Genomic DNA, 6910 nt, shown 5'->3' on the forward strand with positions numbered 1-6910 from the left:
AACAGCATTATCCCGTAGAAAGCGGGCCAACAACTGTTAGTGCTGCAAGTTCCTAGTAGATTAGGACGCTGTTGCGGATTGGACCTCAGACGCATGACCGGGATTTTTGCGAGCAATGATCTTCCCGATTGACCATCCAGACACGACTCACGTACAGTTCTCACTTCTTCAAACTCTGCCACTAACCCTCTCAGCTGTAGCTACGCTATTTCCCCATGATATTCTTTTTCCCAAGCGATCTAGTCTCACGAGTTATGCAAAGGGTACAGTGAAATTTTGAAATTAGAAGAGGGAGACACTGGCGGTAAAGCAAGCTGTGATGGTGGTTCGTGGCCAGGACAGTAATAATATTGCCCGCGAAAGTCAAGGTTCTGGGTTTGAGTCCCGGTCAGGCATACGTTTTTAATTTGTCACGACGTTTCAAAATAGCGCACACTCCACCACAGAGTGAATTACTCATCCTGGAATTCTGATACCGCTGTTGACCTTAGCTGATCGATCGTTTATACATCTTGATACACCAGAGTTCACTTCAGGAAAGAAGGAATATTAGGAGGAATACTTTTTATTGTCATCTCGAGAAAATAAAGTAACGTAATTAATTTTTCTTTTGTTGCAGCATTAATAAAATGGAGCAGCCTGTCTTCACATTGTCAGTTGCTGGAGCATTTTATTTATTATTTTTTTTCTTTTTTTTCTTTCGAGCGGCGATTCCGTTCCACACAGGACTGTAGACATAAACCTATCAACAAACAGAAAAGTAATTACGTAACGTTTGTGTTTCGAGATGATACTTTGACTACTCCTCATACTGTTTAACGTTCCTGTCTACAACGAGTTCCTTATTTTTTATTTTATTTTCGTTTTATTTATTTATTTTTTGTTCTGGCCCTTAGGAAAGTCTTTACATAATATCGGTTTTCCATCTTTCTCCGTCTTCTGCTATTCTTCTTCACATTACATAACTGTGCTGCACTTCCACCTTGTTTATCAGCAGGTATCTTTTTATCTCCTTTCTCTTTTTGCTTTTCTATTTCCTTTAAAGGATTTGTCAGTAAGCACAGTCTTCTTCGACAGTGTCCTAACTTGTTCTTATTTCCTCTCTAAAATCTCCTGCCAAATTTGTCTTCTTTCACCAACCCTTCTTTCTTCCATGCTTATTGCTGTGTAGCACCACCTTTGGAGAAGAATTAGTCGGAATTATACCGTTGCCCAGGTATCGCCCGATTGCAGAAACCACTATCTCCGGCGAGGCCTATTCCTTGATCCATTAGTCTAAACCAAATAAAACTGAGGTTACTGCATTCCATCTAAATAATAAAACAAAAAAATGGTTCAAATGGCTCTGAGCACTATGGGATTTAACATCTATGGTCATCAGTCCCCTAGAACTTAGAACTACTTAAACCTAACTAATCTAAGGACATCACACAACACCCAGTCATCACGAGGCAGAGAAAATCCCTGACCCCGCCGGGAATCGAACCCGGGAACCCGGGAATAATAAAACAGTCCAAAGCAAGCTACCTCTGACTTTCGACGGAGTCCAAGTATCCCATAACTAGAACATAATAGTCGATATCTGGGAATTACTTTGGATTGGTCATTGGCATTCAAACAATAGTGCTTTATTTTATCGAAGAAGCTTGGCTACTTCGCAAGATTGCCGGAAGCAGTTGCGGTGTAAACGCCAATGTACTCTGCTGATGAAAACTACTCTCGCGTGTCGAAAAGCAGTGACCACACAACAAAGATCGATGTGTAGCTTAATGAAGCCATGACCGTTATCACTCATAATATTTATCTAGTGCCATCACATGTCCTAGCCAACACTGCTCCGCAAAATTTAAGGAAGAAAGCAACTGAGGTAAACTTGCTCGAGAAGACCAGTTCTTCTGAGAAATCACTTCCGTACTAGCCCTACAAGATCCATCAAACCACCCTGGGTTAACTACTCAAATGACGCCAACGCTGCAACGAACATCAATCCGACAATGTTCACCAGTTTCATGATCCAACAAAGAACGCCGAGGGGTTAAGACTTCCGCGCCTAACCTAGTCGAAGCTGAACCGCATTAATACGGAGCAGGAACGGTGCGGTTTGCAACTTGAAGTGGGATTTCCGTTCGACTCGTAGCTGCGGAGTGTGCAGGAGGAAATAGTTAAACATTGTTAAGGGCTGGGCCCGTCGCCTGTTTGACGGTGATCTGAGGATTCTCCGCCAAGTGACTCCGAGGGCTCTGGGCTAATTGCCGAATTTGGACATTTCCATTTTATTTTAGATGCTTTTGTGAGTAGGTAAAACCATGCGATATACACCAAGGTAACAAAACTCATGGGATGTATTCTAATATAGTGTCGGACCTCCTTTTGCCTGGGATAGTGCACCAGCTCGACGTGGCATGGACTCAAGAAATCGTTGGAAGACACTGCAGAAATAGTGAGCCATGCTGCCTCTGTAGCGTTCAAAAATTGCGGAAGGGCTGCCAGTACAGGGTTTTGTGCATAAACTGACCTCTCGACTATGTCCCACAAATTTTCGATGGCATTCACGTTGGGCGAGCTGGGCTGCCAAATCGTTCGCTCGAATTCTGCAGAATGTTCTTCAAAGCAGTCGCGAACAACTGTGGCTCAGTGACAATTCTACCTTTGTTTGGGAATATGAAATCGATAAAGGGCTGCAAATGGTTTTCAGGTAGCCGTACATAACCATTTCCTCTTTAATCTTCGTTGATCCATTATGGACCTTGGGACAACTGCTGGCGTGTATTTCTTGGTGCAATAATTTGCCAACAGCTGTATGTATTGTAGAAGTTTATTTTATAAACTTCTTATGCCCTACCAGTTGCGCCATTGCATTGATGCCATCTTCAGGCCCCACACGTCATAGTCGTAATATCGCTATACACGGAAGGAGCCATGTAATTAGATCCGTGCCTCAAATCGTTATGCAACAGTTCTTGGTGGCATCAATGTAATTCCGAAGCTGGTAGCACATAAGAAGTTTATAAAATAAATTTCTACAATACATACGGCTGTTGGTAAATTATTGCATAAAGAAATAACCATTTCCAGTCAATGATCGGTGGAGTTGGACAAGAGAACCCAGTCCATTCCACGTAAACACAGTCCAGAACATTATGTAGCCATCATCAGGTAGCACGGGCGCCGGCTGCTCAGCTCTAGTTGACGCAGCACCGAGTGTGGTGGCGCAGTGGTTATCACACTGGACTCACATTCGGGAGGACGACGGTTCAATCACGCGTCCGGCCATCCTGATTTGGGTTTTCCGTGATTTTCCTAAATCGGTCCAGGCAAATGCCGGGATGGTTCCTTTGAAAGGGCACGGCTTATTTCCTTCCCCTACCTTCCCTAATCCGATGAGACCGATGACCTCGCTGTTTGGTCTCTTCCCCCAAACAATCCAATCCAATCCAATCAGCTTGCACGGTGCCTTGTTGACAACTTTGGTCCATGATTTAGTGGGGTCTGTGCCAGACTCTAACCCTACCATCAGCTCTTACCAGACAAATCAGGACGCGTCTGACCAGGTCACAGTTTTCCAGTCGCGTAGAGACCAACCTATATGGTCAGGAGCCGAGGAGATAAGCTGCAGGCGACGTCGAGCCGTTAGGAAAGGCACTTGCGTCGGTCGTCTGCTGTCATAGCCCATTAAAGCCAAATTTCGATGCGCTGTCCTAACAGATAAGTTCGTTCTATGTCCCACGTTGATTTTTGCGGTTATTTCACGCAGTGTTGCCTGTCTGTTAGCTCTGACAACTCTATGCAAACGCTCTCGGTCGTTAAGTGAAGGCCGTCGGCCTCTCCATTGTCCGTGGTGAGAAGTAGTGCCTGAAATTTGGTATTCTCGGCACACTCTTGACACTATGGATCTCGGAGTACTAAGTTCCGTAACGCTTTTCGAAATGTCACATGCGCCTAGCTCCTGCTACGATTTCGCATTCGAAGTCTCTTAATTCCCGTGTGTGTCATCACTTCGGAAACCTTTTAACATGAATTTCTGAGTACAAATGACATTTTCGCCAATGCACTACCCTTTTATACCTTGTGTACATGTTACCACCGCCATCGGTATGGTTTGTGCATATCGCTATCCGACGACTTTTGCCAACTCGATGTATAACCCTTCATAATATGTCTTCACCATTACCCTTTTTGTGGAGCTTATATTCTCCACCTTCCATCATATCCATTAGATCATTAGAAATGGAACAGAAGATGGGATTGGGCTTGTCACAGGCTCCCAGATAAATGCCATTTTCCTTGACTTCCGGAAGGCGTTCGATGCAGTTCCGCACTGTCGCCTGATAAACAAAGTAAGAGCCTACGGAATATCAGACCAGCTGTATGGATGGATTGAAGAGTTTTTAGCAATCAGAATACAGCATGTTGTTCTGAATGGAGAGACGTCTATAGACGTTAAAGTAACCTCTGGCGTGCCACAGGGGAGTGTTATGGGCCCATTGCTTTTCACAATATATATATGGTTCAAATGGCTCTGAGCACTATGGGACTCAACTGCTGTGGTCATCAGTCCCCTAGAACTTAGAACAACTTAAACCTAACTAACTTAAGGACATCACACACACCCATGCCCGAAGCAGGATTCGAACCTGCGACCGTAGCAGCAGCGCGGCTCCGGACTGGAGCGCCTAGAACCGCACAGCCACCGCGGCCGGCCCAATATATATATAAATGACCTAGTAGATAATATCGGGAGTTCCATGCGGCTTTTCGCGGGTGATGCTGTAGTATACAGAGAAGTTGCAGCATTAGAAAATTGCAGCAAAATGCAGGAAGATCTGCAGCGGATAGGCACTTGGTGCAGGGAGTGGCAACTGACCCTTAACATAGACAAATGTAATGTATTGCGAATACATAGAAAGAAGGATCCTTTATTGTATGATTATATGACAGCGGAACAAACACTGGTAGCAGTTTCTTCTGTAAAATATCTGGGAGTATGCGTACGGAACGATTTGAAGTGGAATGATCATATAAAATTAATTGTTGGTAAGGTGGGTGCCAGGTTGAGATTCATTGGGAGAGTCCCTAATGTAGTCCATCAACAAAGGAGGTGGCTTAGAAAACACTCGTTCGACCTATATTTGAGTATTGCTCATCAGTGTGGGATCCGCACCAGGTCGGATTGACAGAGGAGAAAGAGAAAATCCAAAGAAGAGCGGCGCGTTTCGTCACAGGGTTATTTGGTAAGCGTGATAGCGTTACGGAGATGTTTAGCAAACTCACGTGGCAGACTCTGCAAGAGAGGTGCTCTGCATCGCGGTGTTGCTTGCTGTCCAGGTTTCGAAAGGGAGCGTTTCTGGATGAGGTATTGAATATATTGCTTCCCCCTACTTATAACTCCCGAGGAGATGACGAATGTAAAATTAGAGAGATTCGAGCGCGCACGGAGGCTTGCCGCAGTCGTTCTTCCCGCTAACCATACGCGACTGGAACAGGAAAGGGAGGCAATGACAGTGGCACGTAAAGTGCCCTCCGCCACACACCGTTTGTTGGCTTGCGGAGTATAAATGTAGATGTCTGCTAAAAGGAAGCCTCCTGGCGCTCGCCTGGATCCATTTAGGGAAACAGTGGCCGACGGGGATGTGACCCCTGCTCGTCCATTGTCCCGGGTCACCCCGGTCGGCGGCGGCTGCTGCTGTGGCCTGCTGCGACGCGACGCCGCCGCCGCCGCCGCAGGGTCGTGACCGCCGAGGCGCTGCAGCGGCGATGGCCGCCGCTCGATATGGCCGTCACGTGGGCCATAACCGCGCCGCCATAAAACTTAACTCGGGGGAGTCATCCAAAAACGTACCGGAATTTAAACACCTTAATTAGAGCGATTTGCCTAAAGGTGCTTTGATATAACGTGGCGTCCTGGGAGCTACGCTCCATCCCGCGCGTGATGGACCCGCTGCAATAACTTTACCGCCACCGCCGCCGCCGCCGCCGCCGAAAATATTCCGATGTATTCATAGCGCTGTGCGACGCTCGGGCCCGCCCTCTGATTGGCCGGCAGCTCGGGTTGGAGGCGGGCCAGTCGCCAGGGCGTCGTCGCCGTTGTTGTCGTCGTCGTCGTCGTCGTCCACTCCATCGCCACCGCCGCAACAGCTTCACACGAAATACTCTCCGGATGAGTTCCTCGCTATCTCCCCTTGGCATCTTCCGAACCTTTTAATTTTCGGGAAGTTGGCAATTCAAATCCTCGTCCCTTCATCGAGCTTACGATTTTCCGTGATTTCCCCAAAATTTCTTGAGGAGAATGTTCAGGTGGTTACTTTCAAAGAACATGGTCCGTTTCCCATCGCTTCCTCGCAGGAAACAGATATCCAACAGTGGTAATTTTGTGGAATGATTACGCTATCAGATTCGGTGCCTCATTGGCATCATCTCCAGCCTCCTATACACGGCCGGCCGGAGTGGCCGAGCGGTTCTAGGCGCTACAGTCTGGAGCCGCGCCACCGCTACGGTCGCAGGTTCGAATCCCGCCTCGGGCATGGATGTGTGTGACGTCCTTAGGTTGGTTAGGTTTAAGTAGTTCTAAGTTCTAGGGGACTGATGACCTCAGAAGTTAAGTCCCATAGTGCTCAGAGCCATTTGAGCTATTTTTTCTATACACGAAACGAGATAAGCCATGCAGTCGTTTGTGCTGTGGTTCCTTCAGTAAGCACAAACGACTCGATGGCTTATCTCGTTTCGTGCATAGTGGCCTTAAGATGGTGCCAATGAGGCGTAATAAAGTTGTTCCATTCAGTTACGGCTGTTGGATATCTGTTTTCTGCAAGTCATCGACCAGCCGCAGTCTCATTCTTCCATTTAGACAAGATTAATTTACGGATCCTTGAATCCTAAGGTTCCTTCTTTCTTCTGAATCGTTCCTGACTAG

Source organism: Schistocerca serialis, chromosome 5, assembly GCF_023864345.2.
Source record: "Schistocerca serialis cubense isolate TAMUIC-IGC-003099 chromosome 5, iqSchSeri2.2, whole genome shotgun sequence".
In the NCBI taxonomy this organism is placed as follows: Eukaryota; Metazoa; Arthropoda; class Insecta; order Orthoptera; family Acrididae; genus Schistocerca; species Schistocerca serialis.